The sequence below is a fragment of the Notolabrus celidotus genome, chromosome 12 (genome assembly GCF_009762535.1).
Source record: "Notolabrus celidotus isolate fNotCel1 chromosome 12, fNotCel1.pri, whole genome shotgun sequence".
NCBI classification, from domain to species: Eukaryota; Metazoa; Chordata; class Actinopteri; order Labriformes; family Labridae; genus Notolabrus; species Notolabrus celidotus.
The window spans coordinates 27,253,718-27,274,005 of NC_048283.1; the positions used below are offsets into that span (position 1 = coordinate 27,253,718).

Below are 20,288 nucleotides of genomic sequence, written 5' to 3' on the forward strand. Positions count from 1 at the left end.
AAAAGAGAAAAGGAGAAAAAATATGTGAAACAAAGAGTGTTTTGTATGACAGATTTAAGTGTTACAATTAGTTGGTGCTGGGATAAGAGATGGAGAGAGAGAGAAAGGCAGTTTTAAGAGAGGAAAACCTGCAGGATGTAAACGGGTGGCAAACAAAGAGGCTGGTAAACAAATGGCAGAGAGATGAAATGTTAAAATAATGAATCATGAGTTGTGAATATAGATATCTGTTGGTGTGTTCATTGTTGAAAGTAGAGTGATGAAATAGAGTGAGAAAGTTAAGTTTGTAAGCTGAAATAAATAAATAAATGAGCACATGAATAAATTAAATCTTGAACTAAACAATTAACCAGCATGCTCCTTGTCACCAATCAGACATATGTTGCTGCCCGTTCATACTGTTGTGTGCATAGTTGTTTGACTTTGAGAGGGCGGGACTCTTTGGAGAGCGAAATGAACTAGGCGCGGCCAAAAGGAGCCCCATCCATCTATCACACGTGTAGACAAAGGGGGACTCCACAACACAAAGCTAGATGTGCCCTCTCAAACTTTTTACCACGACGCACGGCGACGCGCACACAGCTCAGCACAGCACCCACAGGTGAGTTGTCTCCTGTCTTGTTTTGCTTGCACCCCTGCTGCGATTGTCGAATTTGTTTCCAGGGAAAAGTTGCTGCTGTAGTTGGTGCGTCAGCGCTCAAACTTGAGCACAAAGCAGAAGAGAGAGGGAGAGAGACATAGAGAAACACAGGCAGCGAGGAGAGAGAGCGCGAGAGGAGCGGTCCCCTTTTCCTTTGTCTGATGCGGGGCGCTTTGAGGAGAGAACTTGAGGGGATGCTCAGGCACGCATCTTCGAAACGCTCAGTAATTATCAGCAGATCATACTTTGAAATTGTTGATAGAGAGCTTTTGTAGAGGTGAGATGGAGTTTGTGTTAGTGCCGGATCTTTGTCTCATGGGGATGTTGCGGCGCACAGGACAAAGCAACTGTCTGTCAGAAGTTTGCGGAGAAAGGAGCTTTTACGCACGCTGCAAAAAAGACAAATCATGACAGTTATTAGTTATTAATAGTTAGTAAATAGTTTACTCCTCGTGCATTAGTTTACTGACAGCGGTGTTCGCGGTCTTTGCGAAGTTGCCAACGCTCTGTGGGGATTCAGAACAATGCAATCAGGTGTAAAGTCTCAAGAAACAAAACTGAAACAGAATTAAACTTGTTGCACGAATAAGAAAAAATGCTCCCGGAAAAAAAGAAAATTCCAAAATAGTTTCGTTCGGAAAATCTCAAAGAAACTTGTTGTAGTTTATTTGAGACAGAGCAACAGGTATAAGTCGCTGCAGCTTCTTTGTTACAGTAAAGGCTCCTTTGTTCTCAGTCCATACAAAGAAAAGCAGCAGAAAGGAGCGCAAATCCACAAGGAAATAACTTTTAGGAACGCTTAAATAATATTCAAGGGATGAGAAATATTCTGAATATAGTTGATTAATCCTGAAAGAGTTGAATAAGTTTTTATCTCTCTTTTTCTTTGGATATTTGAAAATGCTCCGGGTCTTTGTGAGATTTAAAGTTATTGACTTGTCGTTCATTAAGGAACTTAACTTTGTTTTTATTCGGCGTCTTTAACATTAAATAAATTAGTTTGAAGGATTTTTACAAACTTTCTTCATCATGTGAAGGTGTGGCCAAACAACTTGTTTGAATTTGCTGCATTCCATTGTACAGTAGCCCTACCCTTAAACTTTTTAAAACAACACAGAAAGCTTTTCACACTTTTTAAATACGTTTGAAATGTGAAACAAATCGAGCTATGCATTTTTTTCAATGTGTTCTTAAAATAAATTATTGTTTTTCAACTTTTTAAAGTCAGAGCAAGTTTTACACTTTTAGTCCAACATATGAAATTCAGAGATTATGGTTGTTATTAATTATAAATTGTTTATTATAAATGTTCTGTATTATTTTAGTTGTAAGAAAATGTGTTGCATTAAGTTTTAACCTCACAACTTTCTTTCTGGATTCCTCAAGGATCCGTCCTGTGATGGATTTTAACACCAGATTACCCAGCAGAGCGCTTTCTCTTGAGGGAGGTTGAGGAAATACAAATATGTGGAAATCACATGGAAGATGTACTCAGTCACCTATCAAGCAGCTTTGGAGACGTGTAGGAGGATTAGGAGACTGTGCAGTTTTTCTTTTGGAGTAGGTGAAGACTCATCTCTGCAGGATTTAAACCTCAGCAGCAGCAGCAGCCGTGCCAGGCGGGATGCATTTTAGGCACACTTGGAAATCTAAAACTCGTGGAGACACTTTAAGGATTACAAAAATGTGCAGTTTGTCTCTTCACAAGATGCATCCAGAGCCAAAGCCCCAAGTCACCAGGAGTGTGTGTGATCCTCTTGGGCCCTCTGCATCATGGGTAGGTGATAGTAAGTTTTACTTGGATGCTGCACCTTTTCAACCACTTGTTTGTAGAGCTGCCTTTTTAACTTTGAAGCTGAACAGACCAACACACGCACACACACACACACACACACACACACACACACACACACACACACACACACACACACACACACACACACACACACACACCAACCCTATTTATTGTCTAATATCGATATGCCCAATCCGTGTCCAAGGCCAATTACAGGCTTCCTACTGGAACATGTGAGCATGGCTGTTGGTGCTTGACCTGTCTTATCATTAAAAGTCAAATAGTTAAAGTTTTTTTTCTTTAAATGAATCCTCTAAAGCATTCTTAAATTGCTTTTCTTCCAAACTTTGGTCGATTTGAGACAATCATATAATGTGGTATAATTTCAGATCTTAAATATAAGCTCAGTAGGAAGTCCCCTCTCTCCAGCAGTGAGTTAATTTAAGGAGCTTGGACCAAAACTCGGAATTAAAATCGTTTCCAATGGATGCTGAAACTTAACCACTGCCTTGAGTTGTTTTTGGACACCACAGCTTGCAGCGTTGACTTCCACACTTGCACTGTACTCCATGCACTGCTGGAAACACACTGGGCCTACAGCGCCTAATAATTATGGAACATTTTTAAGTTGTCCAAAGGTCCACTCTCAACACATAGTGTATCATAACTAATAAAGGAATATTGACATTAAATGTGAGAACACAGGATTGTTTTTTGATGATCTGTAGTGGTGTACATCACTGTTTAATGTCTTCTAATAATTGACAAACTTTTAAGTTTTATCATAATAATACATCAAACTTCACTGTATCATCTGCAAAGTTTTGAAGTCTTTTTTGTTTTTAATTAATTGAACCACAACCAGTCTCTTTCCGTGAAATTACTTAAACCTAAGTTTGAGTTTAATGAGAGAAGTATGTAATGTGCAGCAATATAGCTCATATTATTCATAATATTATGAATATCATGAATGATTAAAACAACAAAAAATACATATGACCCTTTATTCACAGTCTCTGTGTCTATATGCTGCACTTTTTTTTCCAACAGTGCCTGTGTTCTTAATTGGCGCTAAATCATCTGAGAGTACAGATAACTAGCATGAGCTCTATCTAATGCCATGAATGGTGTGAGAGCACGACCGTTATTCTCAGGCCCTCCATCCAACAGGTGAATACACAGGCACATGTTGAGTGAGCGGTGTGTTTACACTCATTTCATGGTAATGATGGGATTAAATGAATCAGTTGTCCTACTGTCCTCAGCTTTGTCATGGCGTTTTGATGCTGCAGTGATGCTGCAGTTGTGTGAATTTTAATACCAGCTCTGCAGCATGGTCACTTTTTTAGTTGACCACAGCCACAGGCATGTTTCCTATGTGTGTTTAATTCACTGAGGAGACACAATAAGAAGGAGCAAGCTGTAAAACGATGACTGTGCTTGTTTTTTGTCATCTTCTTTTATGCAGCAGCTCATTTAAACAAGTCTGCTGCATCGTCACTGTAAAAAGTTATGAGAGATGCAAGCAGCCCTCTTAACTTGTGCTCATGCTATGTGTGAGAGGGAGAGAGAGGGAGAGAGAGAGAGAGAGAGAGAGAGAGAGAGAGAGAGAGAGAGAGAGAGAGAGAGAGAGAGAGAGAGAGAGAGAGAGAGAAACGTCTCTTTATCAATGATGTCATTAAGAGCCAATCAGAGCACACTTGTCAGCATCCAAGCTCCGCCCCCAGCGTCTGTGCATGGCAGCCCACATGGTCGTACAGCATCACATTTTCACCATGCGTTTTTCTGCTGCAGAGAGGCAGCACAGAGAGAGATGCTGCTCTGGGCTGTGTGCTGGGATGTTAATCTACCATGTCTGCTCAGAGGTAGCTTGTTTATCACAGTAAACATATGCAAGTGAAGTCAGGACAGATGATGTACAGTGGGGCAAAAAAGTATTTAGTCAGCCACTGATTTTGCAAGTTCTTCCACTTAGAAAGATGAGAGAGGTCTGTAATTTTCATCAGAGGTACACTTCAACTATGAGAGACAAAATGAGAAAAAAAAATCAATGAAATCACATTGTAGGATTTTTAAATAATTTATTTGTAAATTATGGTGGAAAATAAGTATTTGGTCACCCACAAACAAGCAAGATTTCTGGCTCTCACAGACCTGTAACCTCTTCTTTAAGAAGCTCTTCTGTCCTCCACTCGTTACCTGTATTAATGGCACCTGTTTGAACTCGTTATCTGTATAAAAGACACCTGTCCACAGCCTCAAACAGTCACACTCCAAACTCAACCATGGCCAAGACCAAAGAGCTGTCGAAGGACACCAGGAAGAAAATTGTGGACCTGCACCAGGCTGGGAAGAGTGAATCTACAATAGGCAAGCAGGTTGGTGTGAATAAATCAACTGTGGGAGCAATTGTAAGAAAATGGAAGACATTCAAAACCATTAATAATCTCCCTCAAGCTGGGGCCCCACGCAAGATCTCATCCCGTGGGGTCAAAATGATCATGAGAACGGTGAGCAAAAATCCCAGAACTACACAGAGGGACCTGATGAATGACCTGCAGAGAGCTGGGACCAAAGTAACAAAGGCTACCATCAGTAACACACTACGCTGAGAGGGACTCAAATCCTGCAGCGCCAGGCTGTCCCCCTGTTTAAGCCAGTACATGTCCAGGCCCGTCTGAAGTTTGCCAGAGAGCATATGGATGATCCAGAAGAGGATTGGGAGAATATCATGTGGTCAGATGAAACCAAAATAGAACTTTTTGGTAAAAACTCAACTCGTCGTGTTTGGAAGAAGAAGAATGCTGAGTTGCATCCCAAGAACACCATACCTACTGTGAAGCATGGGGGTGGAAACCTCAAACTTTGGGGCTGTTTTTCTGCAAAGGGTACAGGACGACTGATCCGTGTTAAGGGAAGAATGAACAGGGCCATGTATCGTTAGATTTTAAGCCAAAACCTCCTTCCATCAGTGAGAGCATTGAGGATGGAATGTGGCTGGGTCTTCCAGCATGACAATGATCCCAAACACACCGCTCGGGCAACGAAGGAGGGGCTCCTTTTTTTCTCATTGTGTCTCTCATAGTTGAAGTGCATCTCTGAAAATTACAGACCTCTCTCATCTTTCTAAGTGTGAGAACTTGCAAAATCAGTGGCTGACTAAATACTTTTTTGCCCCACTGTATATACATATTTTTTTGTTTGCATCTTTGATAAACAGAATTTACACTGCACATGCCCCTAAAACATTACCTTTAAATTGGAATATGGGGAAAGAACATCTAGGCTAATGAAGATAAATGATCAGACTGCAAAGCTCAGCCAAATGAGAGCGATGCTGGAGAAGCTAATTTATATTTCTACACAGTATATATATTAAAAAAAAGAAGAAAAAAGACTGGCTTAATTATTGCCTTAATCCAGCCAAAGGAAAAAACCCGAAGCTCAGTATATACCTTACATCATCTGCACCATTTTATCTGCACTTGTTAGCTGTCAAGCTATTAGACTGGGGTTAAAACAGCATTGACCAGCCCCCTGCTGCTAGAGTGGAACAGGCTCAGGTCACTGCCTGCAAATGACCGGATCAGTGAAAATGTGGGTCAGTCAGCGCAGTGACACAGGTGGGACAGATATAGGTCAGTGGTGGAGTCAGGATGCTGATGAGTCATGTGTCTACATCAAGCGGTGGCTGAGGGTGTAAGAGAGCAAAGAGGACGAGAGAAAAAGGCTGCTGGGAGGGTAGAACGTGGAGGGAGGGAATGCAGTGGATCTATTTTTTCTACTGTGTTAACCCTTTACTGCTGAGTGCATTAACAGAGAGCAAAATATAGACAAGTGAGAGGGTATTACAAGGACCAGCAAACAATAACATAAATCCCTGTATGCAGTACTATACGAGAATATAAACAGAGACAGATATTATGAGGAGAGATGGATTGCTATACCATTGCTAGCGTATGCATGAGGTGCATATGAAGCTCTGCAACTAGCCAGCCCTGCATTTTACCTTAATATAATACTTTGCTGTGCAGATTCAATTCAATACCAAGTTAATGAACTTGTGAGTAAAACAGAAACATCAGCTTTAGCATAACTAATCATCGTGACAGGCCCAGCACTGAGCTCTTAATAGGCATCGTCTCTGCTACAATACAGTCCTCTCCACTGTGTGCAGCTTAATTACATTGCTTATCTGTAATGCTATTATCAAGCACAGTGCAGTTTTCATAACATTTGCCATTTGCTGGACGGTTTATGAGAGCATGCATTTTTTATTCGGTGCAGATGTCCCAGTGGGAGTTGAGCTTCGTGTCCTAATCCAGTGAGTTACACCAGGGCAACATTAGGACAGCAATCTGTGGCATCTTCCAGCTCTCAAAGTCTCAATATCCCTCTAAGCTGGGATGCTCATTAAAATGGGCAATGGTTTCACACCATCTCTTTCACTGCAGCATATGCACAAGTAAAATCTGTGTCACCATAATCTCCCCTCCATCTGTATTTGCTATTAGACTCCTATAAAATGCTTCCTTTCTGCTGGAGTCTGATTAGGACTACAAATCAAAGCACTTGAGCATCTTACACCAATCCTACAGCAATGTATATTTCTGCGGTGCATTGCATGTTACGAGCTGGTCAGATGTTATGCAAACTGCATTAGACTGCAACATTAGGCCTAGAATAACTTATCACTACTGTAAGCCTAATTCTCTCAGACATCCTGTGGTCAGCCTCAGGAAAGCTATCAGGTTTACTTTTAGCATTGCTAACATGTAGCTTGTGGGCATTATAGAATTCATTCCCACATAGAACACATGAAAATACATCTATGTCTATACTACATATTTTCTGGCTCATCAAACAACTTAATGATAACTGTAGAGGTCCAACATGTTATTGCAGCATTTGCTAGTCACACATACAACACTCCCGACCTGATAATGTTTATGTTTACACTGTATTTCTACTATTTCTGCATGTTTAAATGTAATGTTTGATGCTCAATAAAAGCTCTGACAGATGGACAAATTCACTCTGAGCTGGATCTTCAAAGTGGAGCAGCCGTTCAAACAGATTTTGGATGTGTTATGTACTCCGTGTCTTTACAAAAAGTTAGACTAAATTCATCAAGAGGAGCAAATAGTCAAAAAACGGCTGCAATAATATCGTTTCATTTTCCCTACAAGCTGAATTTGGGTTGATACTCTCTTTGTGCGCATCAGTGAATCATACAGCCCACTACACTGTGAGCAGAGTACAGTAAATTACAGTGCAGTAAAACATTAGGCCCACCATTACTAATCGTGACGACAGCCCTAATTCTCAGAGCTACAGGCATTCTCTGGTCATCCTGTTGCAAACTATCAGAGCTTAGTTTTAGCACTTGGTGCCTGTAGCCGCGAGATAAGTTAACTTGCTCCGCTGGCATTCTAATACAGACCCGCACTGGGGGACGGGAATAAATTATTTCTTTATGACTGAGCACAAGGCAGAGCGTTTGAAGGAGGGATAGAGAGGGAACAGAGGCAGATGAAGTGAGGACAAGCGACGTGGGGGTAAAAGATGGGCTGAAAGAAAATAAGGGAGGGAAAGGAAAGGAGACAGAATAAAGTACAGGAATAAGACGCTTTATAGTGCTTGTTATTTCTGTCTCTCTTCATTTCATATGATTCTCTCAGCAGGAAAGAATAGTTGTCTTATTTTATTTATTACTCTTTATGGAAAGCATAGATCTCTGGAGATTCCTCATACTGTACAGAGCAGAAACTGAAAGGTAACATCTGAATGAGCTAGATAAATAACAGCAGGTGTATTTAACTGCTTTCACCTGCGTCCAACATCACATGACCTTTAGAGATATTTATCCCAGTTTGAAATGTACAAATAGCTGGTGGATGATTTTGAATAATCATGCAAGGAGTGAAATATCACTAATAGAGTTGTTAAGTGCAGTAAATATAATATTTAAGGCCTCTGAGGGAGATCAGGACTCATCATCAGGAGGTTTGGGGTTTATAAGTTAATGTGGACTTGGACTTTTCAACCTGCTGCACATTCTCTCCCTCGGATCTTAGTGACTTTAAAGCAAACTGCAGACAATTACACAACAAATTAGATTGAAAACACATAAAGGTGAGCGCCAAGTTGGACTCATCCCAGGTGTACACAGAGAGAGATTTAGCTGTTTGTCATGTCTATTACAGGTCAACTTATTACCTCCATAAATGCACAGCATGTTGCTGTCTGGGACCGGACTGATAATCCCTCTAAAGACTGGGGTTTTATCAAAGCTAAATCTGCTGCTCACACACACACACACACACACACACACACACACACACACACACACACACACACACACACACACACACACACACACACACACACACACACACACACACAGTATCCATAAGGAGTATCCACATGGGATACACAATAACAGAGCAGCCACACACAGACATACACATGAAAATAGATGAGCCTGGTAGACAGACACGTGTAAAGACCAGGATTTCATCACAGACAAATCTGTTATTGTCTGGCAGTGAAGAGATTAAGAAGCAGTGATTTTAAAGACACACACACACACACACACACACACACACACACACACACACACACACACACACACACACACACACACACACACACACACACACACACACACACACACACACACACACACGCCCATGAGTCATTTGAGGATGAACATAGGCTTCCATATTGGGCGCTTAATGTGTAAAGGTGATACCACTGCTTTGTTTTGGTTTATTGCTGTGGTTAATTGTGGTTTAATGTTATGATAAGGAGTCAGTAAATCATTTGGGTCACAGATCTGTACCTGATGTATCTCCTTTTATGTGCAGCTAGTCCATTATTAGGCAGTTTTTCTCAGATGTTCTTACATATTTTGAGGCTTTATTGGTCCAAGGAGGATATGTGAGTCTAAGTCTTCACTCTAGTCCTCACTCTGGTCTTCAGTGGATAGTTCTAAAGCTGAAATAGTTTTACAATCTGCCATGTTTACCAGTTTCAAAAGCAGAAGCAGAGAGCACTGACCCAGTGACTCACTGTCTTTCTTCATACACAGCTATCCCTCCAACCCTTCTGAGGAAAGAACAAAATGCTTGAGCACACACTACAATATGTCAAACCTCCCACAGTGGGAGGATTAGGACAGCTGCCCATAGCTCTCGGTTTGTTGTGTCTGGTTGACCCTCCCCAGCTCTGTACAAACCCATGACTCCCTTCTTTTCTTCTTTATTGGTGCAAGGTCAGGGTGTAGCTGATGATGCATGTGGGAATGGTGGAACCAGTGCACCCATACTTGGTACAGACCTTGAATGTTCCAGAAGTCTGGAACATTCAAAGTTAAGAAATTCAAGAAAATTTCAGGACCTGAATATCTTGAGTGCTGAACGTGCTGCAGATGGACAAATTTACAAAAAGATAAAACAACGTAGCAAATGTTCTGCAAAGACACTGACAAAATGCACAAGCACAGATACCACATGAAGAAGAAAATGCTGCAAATGGAGACATGACAGTGGAAGTGCTCCAGGCCTCTTGGGGCACTCAGTGGAACAGTTTATGGCATCCTATTATTGATGGGAGAGAATCGGGAAGACAAGGCACAGACAGAATGATAGAAGCTGCCAGAACAATGTGTCAGTGGCTTGGTCTCACGGAGTGTACTGTGCAAAATCATAACTTTTTAACATGCACACAAAAATATTTTATTTCTGATGTATAGTGAGCTATGCTCAAGTTACAGCCTCAAAGCATGGCTTATGTTTGCTACATCTCTCAGTGAGCCATGCAGCGAGCTAGTACTGTTAGACTCTGGAAGCTGTAAGTCTCTGAATACACAGTGTGTTAGTTTACAGAGCTCAGGTCTGCAGCTACTATAATTCTAACCTTTCTTCCTGTTAAGAAAGATTAGAATTTAACTATTCCACTCATCTCATCTTTCTCATCAAACAATAAATGTTGTTTATTTTAGATAAAGTTTAACTAGGGATCAAACAATTCACGTCACCAATAAACTAATAAACTGAGCGCCCCTAGAGGCCTGGAGTACCTCTGTCGTCATGTCTACATTTTTAATTTTGCATGTGTTTCTGTGTTTTGTGGTCCTGGTTTTGCATCATTTCTATGTTTGCAGATAGTTTGCTGTTAATGTAGTTATTTTTGCTTTTCAACCCTTTTTTGCATTTCCCATTCTCGAACATTTGTTTCCACTGTTGTGTTTGTTTTTCAGACTTTTGCATGGTTGCATCATTTCTGAATTTACAGCACTATTCTGCAAATGCTGATCATTGGGGCTGTTGTCGATTGAGTATTCTTGTTGGCCACTATTCTGCATTTAATAACGTGGTTCCATGAACAGCACTTTAGCAGCTGCTAAACTTTTATGTGTGTTTTAACCTGCAGTCGTGACATTAACCTTCCAAGCTGGAACTATCATCATGCCCTTAGCAATAACTATATGATTCATATCTTTTTGCAGAGGAAGTGGCTAACCTAAGTAGTTAACCTTCACAGCAAAGCAATGTTGTTGAAATTTTGTCCACCAGCAAAGACCTAAAACAACATAAGCAAGAACAAAACCAAGCAAACAAAGTTTTTGTCTTATTTCTAATAAACAAATAACTCATTAGACTTAATATAAGCTATATTAACCTGATAAGTCCAGACAAACATCTGATTTCAAGTTATTGCAAACCAAAAATAAGACTGGACTTTATTGTAATGAGTAAAAAAACCTGCCAAAGTTTCTTGAATCATTTGCTGTTTTTCAAGAAATTTGACTTAAATAATGAAAATACCCCATCAGCAGATTTTCTTTTGCTCATTAAAGCAATTCTGGTCTTCTTTCTGGTTTATCTTGAAATGAGACATTTGTCTGGACTTGTCAGGTCAATGTGGCTTATATTAAGTCTAACAAGACATGTTTTACCAGACATATGACAAAAACACTCTTACTTCTGAGTTGTTTCAGCGCAGGATGTGTCTGATTCGGGGGGCTGGATCGTGTTTTACAAGACAGAAAGAGGGTATCTACCTCCTCTTTCTACTTATAAACACGTCAAGAGTAATGTTGTTTCACCTTTCCGCATTTCTTTCTACAAACTCTGTCTGTCAGCCAGAAAGTAATGTGTCTCTACATTAGATAGTAACCTGCTTTAACTGTCAGTCACAGCCCAGTTTAAGCACAAACTCAAGTTGCAGCCAGCCATAGTCTGCAAACTGACAGCAAAATGAAAGCCTCCTGTTCTGTTTGAAACTGGCATCCTCTGATTTTCCCAGAGAACGTGTAATATTTTGACAGTAATTATTTAAAAATATTTACTTTACGAGACAAAAAAAGATCACAGCCAAATAGCAAATATTTCATAAAGGGATAAAAGCGCAGCAGAATGACTGAGGATGTGCAGTGATGTGAATCCATAAGGGAATGCAGTAAATGAGCAAAAACTCCACTTCTGCTGCCCTGGAAGTGTCACTTTACTATTTCTTTTTTCTGTTTTTGTGCCGTCTTTCCTTACTTTTTTTTAGATGATATGACACAATCCCATAATTTGTCCATACCCATTAAATAATAAGAAGGGGAGTGATTTCTCCTTTTTTCTAACCAATGACTTGTTATCCGTTTGGGAACTTCATTTTAAACCCAAATATAGAACAAGTACTTAAAGTTGATGTTACATCGTCCCACTTTGGCTATTGTAAAGCTCAGAGTTTTTTCCACGGAGGTGCTGCCATGAGCTGTAATTTTGTTCAGATACAGCTGTCAGATTATAGTCAGGTGTCATATCAGCAACAGAAAGTATTCTGACTTGACAACCTTCAATACTATCTTTGTGTGTGTTTATGTGATACTGTGTGCTGTATGCTCGCCTCCGTTGGGGCAGTGATAGTCAAGCAGGTTAATCCAAAAAATGATCACTAGTGCTATCTTTTCTTTTTGCAGATTAACACCTTGTCAGGGCTGTGTGCTACGGTTGACTAGTCCTGAACCAGATCAGTCCTGATAGAGATATCTTTGAGCTTAGCTGGATGTGGTGTGATAACTCCGATTGTGTCTCACACTAGCTGAGATAGCAGGCTTTAAACTATCCCAGAGTCTGCCTTTGTGGCCGTTACACACCCAATTCTTTCTCTGTGCATGCATACATACAAGGCTGCATTCAGAAACATGAGATTCCTTTTTTTTATAGGAAGATGGCCATGTGAGATGAAGATCTTTGTGCTGTCTGGCTCATTGCAGTGTCTGTCCTTTGAGAGATAACAAAGAGACGGCCATGTTGCTTCAAGAACACAGACTGAGACTGTAGTTTTGCACATTTTTGTTTTCTTTTATCTCAAATTAATTTGTCTTCTTCCTCTAATATGGACACAGACAGCATCAGATTACAACAAACTTACCCTTGTGTTATACTTAGCTTATGTAGTTCACTGTCGATGGCTTTAAAATAAAATCCTAAAGAAACTAAACAATGATAGAATTCGCTCAGTCCCAGAAAAATGTGTTTTAAGCATGCACGTACCATAAACATGTCAAATTCTATCCCATCCTAAATTCATCTATCACTTCCTGGATGCACATTTTGCTGATATGTTAACTTTAAAGCAGTGTGAGGGAGTATTAGCATCCAGTAAAATGACTCAAAACTGATCAGAAATTGCCTCAACCTTATTTTTCAGCATCTCCATCAGGAGTCAGTCATGTCTGGAAATCTCTGTGTACACAGGCATGCCATTTATAGCCTGGATGTTGATGCGAATAGTTGGTCTTCCTGTAGGCAGATTATGCCTCAGACTATGACCGCCTTCCCGTAAGAGTATCTGCACTGACACGATTTTCCAGTCCAGTGCGAGGCATAATCTGAGTGCCTGGAAATGGGCTGAATAAGCCCAAGTAAATGCCCCACTCTCAATAATGTAGTAGCTCCATGTTGGATACAGCCTGTGTGCTGATTACAGCTGGATACAAGCCCACTTTCTTATACAACATGGCACACATCAGTTAAGTAGGAGTTTGAATTTAATTTGAAAGCACTTTGAAATAATGCTCATACTCATTTACATCAAAATATCTTTTTCAGCATATGGTAAGCTCATTAAGTCATTATTTTCACCTGCAGTAATCCTTCACTAATGTTTCCAATTTGTATAAGGTCATAAAAAATCCAGATTGCAACTTAAAGTGAAGGCTTTTATAGACATTATAAAAGATTCAGCAGAGAATAAAAGGCTGACATAATTCCTTTCAGATCGTTTCAGATGAGGTCAATGTGTAATCTCTGGTGGGAATGTGGCTGAATAAGGCCAAGTCATGCCCTGCTCTTATTATTATGCATCTAATTACTATGCATCAGCCATTAGCTCTTCTGTGCTTTGCTGTGTTGCCAGTGCAAGTTCACAAGGTCAAATTCATGCTACTTGTTAATGTCCTTGCTGAATAAAATTAGACTGTGACTCAAGCTGTGTGTAATGTGCGTGAGAGTGTGTTGCTTGCTCATAATCTTAGCACACTAGCATACCCATCCCACACACAGTGTTTGCTGTAGCCTGCGGCGATGTTTAAAACACCTCAACATTAAGAAACAGCTCTTATTAAGACTGAACATCAAGCGCTGAATCATAATGGACACATTTTCATTCCCAGACAAGGTTGAGGCTTTATCTTCGGCCGAGAAATGAGCCGAGTAAGCATGAGTCAGGCTTTCAATTATGCATTAGCCTGTTAGCTTGCGCAGTTTGACTGACAGGCCGTGTTAGCTTTCAGATAGCTGTCAGAGGCTAGACTTACAAGTGACCCTTTAATCTGTCTGCATGCGATCTTTACACAGAAAGAAGAAAACTGCAAATTAACCATCAAGAAGGGAAGAACAAGATCCCCACTATATCAACATTTACACCGCTTAACACTTAAACGGACACACTGCATGTAACTACTCTAACTGGTCTACTAGCACTATGTTAAATTCAGGCTAATAACTTGTTAGCAGGACTCATTTGCTCTCTTTCCAAATTAAAGTGCCCTTCTGCAAACACCCTAATTGGCCTAAAGGGTATTAAGAATGTTCACATGCAAACTTAATTGTCCATTAACATGATTCATTTGCTTTTATTTCAAAAATTACCTGCCTTCACATCACCACCTCGGGCTGCCTGGAGGAACCTGACTGGCCTCGTTCTGGCGGCTAAAATTAAATTCAGATTAATTTTGAGTATTCTTGCAGACACAAAGTTAATCCCTGTGCTGCAGTCAGACTACTTTTCAGTTGGGTTGGGTAGATAATCCACTCCCAGCCCTCGACAGTTATGTGCACATGTGTGAGTGTGCAAATGTTCGGTGCATCAATGGGTCTGTGTTCAATTGTGGGCTTCTCTTTCCCCTGCTGTGTGTGTTTATGTTTGTGTTCGTGTGTGTGCTGGTTTCTGTGCTGCTGTTGTTTGCATGCAGATAAACAGAGGCAGCTTTAGCAGCTACTTAGCGAGCCCTCTGATGTCTCTGGCTGTGTGTGGTAATGCTGACACAGTGAACTGCGGCCACTCAGACACACAGATATTCCGAATGAAAGCACGCCGAGTCAAGGACGCTCACAAATAGGTGTTTACTCTTTATCCCCCTCCATGTCTTACTCTCTTTTGCCTCTCCCTCCCCTCTAATTTATTCCATTTCTTCTCCCCCTTGCCTCCCCCTCCTCTCTGCCTCTTTATCTCATTCTCTGACTTAATTTCTCTGTCTGATTTTCTCTATCACACGCAGGCACAGTGAGATGCTGCCGAGCCACCACAGACAGCGAGAGCACCCAAGCCAGCCTCCTCCTCAGTTCACCACCAGTTCACTCGACTCCACACTGACAAAAATGTTGCTAGACAGAAAATGCAAATTTGACAATGACAACCACAAATGTTAACACCACTCCTCAAAAAAGTTCAGGTACCAATTTGCATCCACTTGAAAGAGTAACTCCAGACTTTTTTAGACAAGGTTCTGCATTATTCTGGTCTCTGAGGGACTCGCCGCTCTCTTAGTCTGGCGAGCAGATAATATGCTGTCATTTGTGCTGACTTATGTGTCCCAGGAGCTTTCCACAGTATCTAAATATATTGTTAGACTTTGTAGAAGCATAAACTGTTCATTTATGAAAACACCACGCTAAGTGACATCTTGTTTTTCTTTAGAAGAGTGCATTCTGGGACATATAGTTCCAGCAGAAGTTGGAGCTGTCCCTTTGTAATGTCCTTGTACAAACTTTAATCCAACTTAGTTGATGGATTGCCTCGGTCACTTTTCACAGCGTGGATGGCTGGTAATCTGGTTGGCTGACAGGCTGGTTTACAGGCTGTTTCACGAGCCAAAGAGAGTGTGGAGGATAGACAAGTTGTCCTTGTCATGTGGAGTGTTTTATTTCCTATTGGACTTTGCCATTAGACAAGAATGTAAGATCCCTTCTGAGTTGTGCACCCTCTATCAGTCTCCTCCTTATATTCTCTACTTTCACTACCTCTTCTGTCACTTTTTCTCCTCTTCTCTCCCCCCTCTCTCTCTGATTCATGCTGTTATGCATAGCTGTCTTTCAGTGTTTGCACTCTAAGTTTCCTTGCGCCAATGCAGTCCGCCTGTCACAGTTGGGATGCCTATCTGTCTTTTTCTCTCTTCCTGTCTTTTTTTCTCTTGATCTCTGGCTGCCTTTCTGGCTGGCTGCACGTCTGTTTCTATTTCTCTCTCTCTCTGTACATTTCCCTGTCTGCCTCTTCCTCCCACTCTCCACCTCTCTCTGTCTGCAGCAAACCCGCTTAAGCATAAATGTGCTAAAGTGTTTTCTTACCAGTGGATTTAAAAAAATGCTGCTCTCTTCCTGTTTCTGGACACGTTTGTTTCTCATGCCCATTATGGCTTGTTGATCAGCCCCTCTTCTTTCTGCAGATGAAAACTCTCTGCTTCCATCACTCCCTGACTGAGTCACTGTCTCACACAGTCACCTGTGTTCACTTGATCTCTGTGAGAGTTTGCTGCTTCAGAAGCTTTCACTCCTCAGGTTTCCTCTGACTTGCATTGGGATGATGATGATTTATTACATTTCAAAGAGGGTTTTGAATTACTTTGGTCTCTCTTTGTGTTATCTAACTCGTTTACCTCGCACCAGAAAAGGTAAATTAGGATTCCAGCGATGGGAGGGGAACTTTAGGTGTTATCTAGTCCATTGCGGACTGTAATTTTAAACACAGAATTCACAAACTTGCAGCCTGCAGCTTTTATCAGCTCCATAGGGAGTAAAATATCCGTAATATTAACAGAACTCAACTTGGTATTTCATGATCTGGCCTTCAGATAGGCCGCATAAATCAGCTGATATCATGGAAAGGGAATATGATTTGTACAAAGTATATTTTGATGGATGAATCTTGATTATTTTTGCTTCGACTGTGTGTGTGTTTCCCCCAGCTTGTGTCCCTTGGTATCCATGTGTTCATGTATCTGTCTGTGCATCTGTGTCAGTGCATGTCTGTTTACACACATACGGCATGTGCCTGCCTCTGTGTGTATGTACAGTGTTCACATGCACCCATACTGCACTGTTTTGCCCCCGAGTGCGTCTGTGTTTATGTTAGGTTTCTCAGTCAACCCACCCAGGACATCTCCAATAGTTGACGAGAAATTCCTTTTCAACCACTCAGACCATCGCAACCATTGTCCCAAACTGGGAGCCATAAAACTCAATTTCCCATGGAGGGGGGGCTGATGGTGATGGGGCCATTTTGAAGTCCAAATGTTCTTATCTCATGCACTATTAAGCGAGGCAGTGGGGTGTGTGGGTAACGGGGTTTAGAGTCCTTCTGTCACCGCCTCAGGGTATATTGCTTTGAGTGCACACACATAAACACACACACACACATTTGCATGCCCAGTATGAACGTATACATATGCATAAACACACATAAAAACAGACAGTAAAACACACATGGACACACACAGCTCTTTCACTCATTCGGCCATTAACACACACAAACATGCACACCGCCCCGGGCTGTATAGCTGTAGTCCTATAACGGCCTCGGTGCAGGTCAGAGGGGTCGACTCAGACTCTCACTTCATTAATCACATCTGGGAAGCTAGCAGCTTTTTATGTATATGTTTCCATATGTGTTCACCCTCCAATCAACTTTGACTTGAGGGGGACTTCTGAACCTAAAGCTGTTTGTTAATTATTAAATTTGATTGAGGAAACAATGTAATTGAGAGAATGTTGCACACATGTAAACACTTGGTTTCCAGTATGTGACTGTGTTTAATATGACTCAGTGCAACATGTTCTACACTGAAATACTATTTGTCTGGTTTGAGTCGTCTGAAGACAATCTTTGCTGGTATTGTTTGCTCTTTATTTTCACTAATTAATTAGAAGGGTAGCCTTATAGCCTTTGGCAGCCATACCCACGAGGAGTGACACATTGTATCACTGGCGCCATACAGCATAACAATATTACAATCAATAATCAATGCAATGCTCTAAGCTGCGTCACTGATCATGACTCTTCACAGATATGTTCATCTGCACTTTACCTTTAAGGGCCTTTTGTTCGTCTATGAATCAGATATTGTGATGTTACTGATGACATGATATGATTGTCCAGTATCGCTGGATATTATTGTTGTTGTGGAACATGTATTGTATCATATTGTATTGTACCTTTTGTGAATTCAAATGTATCATATGGTGTTGTTTTATACTGTTTAAATTGTATATATCATATTGTATCTTCTAAATGTGTCATATTGCATCATGTTGTGAGTTACTCTAACGCTGACACTTTTGGCATAAACTAATACATGGATGTAAAAGGAGAAATGACATGAGGGAACATGAAAACAGACAAACTATATTATGTCTTCTTACCAACAGACAGGGGATAGTAATCGCTGTCAACACTAAGTTAATGACACAGACTGCATCTGGTGACAACCTTAATAAAGACTGTTGTTCAACTCTTCTTACTGTATCTGTTCTGTATGTGTTGGTGTGAGTGTGATCACCTGACTGCCACTGTGCTAGGGGCAAAAAGTGACAGAGGATGTCTTTATTGTTTCAAGTCATCTGATTTTCTTTTTTGAAATGTGGGGTCACTTTCGCTGGTCGGTTGGAGAAAAACAAGACAACACACAGACTAATGTCTGACGCTCAGAGCAGCATCTCATTCAGGGGGAAAATATTTTGACTTTTTCAGCACGCAAATATTCATGAAAGCTCATAAGCACTTAATCTCCAGTCTCTAAGCTGCCCTCAGGAGGATTTGTGTTTCCTGTCACTTTTCATTGTATTTGTTGAGAAGTGATTTTATATCTGAGGCATATAAACAACAATAATAGAAAGCTTTGAAAAGACATGTACTTTGGGATTTTTTCATAGGATGACACAAGAACCTCTTTCTGCTTTTGTAAAGGACCTAATTGTCTTAATTAATCTCAGTTAAGCACAAAAAGAGACACAGTCTGACCGTACACAATGCTTCATTCAGTTATCATCAACGCAGGTGAATCTCAATCTACATAACAATGTCCCTCCTTCAGTCACAGCGTGCTGGTGTTCATTCATAAGCAGGATCCGAGTGATCCTGATCTGATGAATGATATAAAGGATGTAACAGGATTTACATTGTGTTAATGAAGACTGCACTCATCACACACCTGCTGTCATCACACACCTTCAGCCTGAGTGAGACACCTGAGCGAGGCTTTGGCAGAGCAGCATGAGGCACTATCGCAAGGCTTGCAGTGAAACTGATGTCACACCGTTGCTATTGTGTGCATGTGTGTTTGTGTGTGTTTCGCCCTTGACTGTTGGCACTCCTGCATGCTGGGAAAAGTGTAGAGGCTTTGCTTGCATGCGTATGTGTGAGAATTGGGCTGTAGTTAAAGATTAGCCTAATAGGTGCAACCAAACACTTTCTCACAAATTCCTTGCACAAAAAACGCACACACACTCATGAGGTATGACATCAGTTATACTACAGGCAATAAACTAAACACCTATCTAGTTAACTCCAGTTGAAACATCTTGTGTGGAAGGAGGCTGCTCTGTGAGATGTGTGTATGGGGGGGTGTATGCATATGACAGACAAAGAGAGACAGAGAAAGGGGGAGAGAGGGGAGTATTTGTGTCTCTTTGTGTCCATGCCAGGAGAAGTGATGTTTAATGTGTGTGTGAGTGTGTGTGTGAGTGTGTGTGTGTGTGTGTGTGTGTGTGAGTGTGTGTGTGTGTGTGTGTGTGTGTGTGTGCGCGTGTGTGTGTGTGTGTGTGTGTGTGTGTGTGTGTGTGTGTGTGCGCGTGTGCGTGCGTGCGCGCATATGTGAGCCTGACAGTGGATGAAGGGTGTATTTGTGTCAGCACAATCAACATGGAGGGAGGGGTGAAAGGAAGTGAAGTATGTCTGAGCATATGTGGGCGTGTGAGCATGTATGTATGTGTGTTTTCCAAGTTTAAATCTAACTATGCTAACTGTGTGCTACAGAGAGAGAAACTAGGGGGGGAGACTAAAAGGCGTTCACACTGTATTAGCGGCCCCCTTGTGGTTAAATATGTAGAATATTTTCCTCCACTTGGCAAGCCAGAATGAAAAATGTGCAGCTTAAATGTTGTGTTACCTGTGGGGGTCATTCATCAGTTATCAAGCAACTTCTCAGGGGGATTCTGTATCCTGCTGACTTCAGTCTGAGCTCAATGCAAAACCTGGCTTCAAGCATCTGAGCCTCAAAAACTTACAGTCAATTCTTCAGTTTCTCTTTACTTTGTTTCCAGGTTATCCGGGACTTTGTTTTTTGGACAGTCGCACAAA

At 41.1% G+C, this 20,288-nt stretch overlaps 1 long non-coding RNA gene across 1 annotated transcript; it reads left to right on the forward strand.

Moving 5' to 3' along the window:
- The first annotated feature begins 456 nt into the window (after nucleotides 1-456).
- On the forward strand, nucleotides 457-18,446 carry LOC117822818. Its single transcript, XR_004633255.1, has 3 exons — nucleotides 457-601; nucleotides 2,027-2,417; nucleotides 15,217-18,446. It is a non-coding gene; the product is annotated as an uncharacterized LOC117822818 (long non-coding RNA).
- The last annotated feature ends 1,842 nt before the right edge of the window (nucleotides 18,447-20,288 follow it).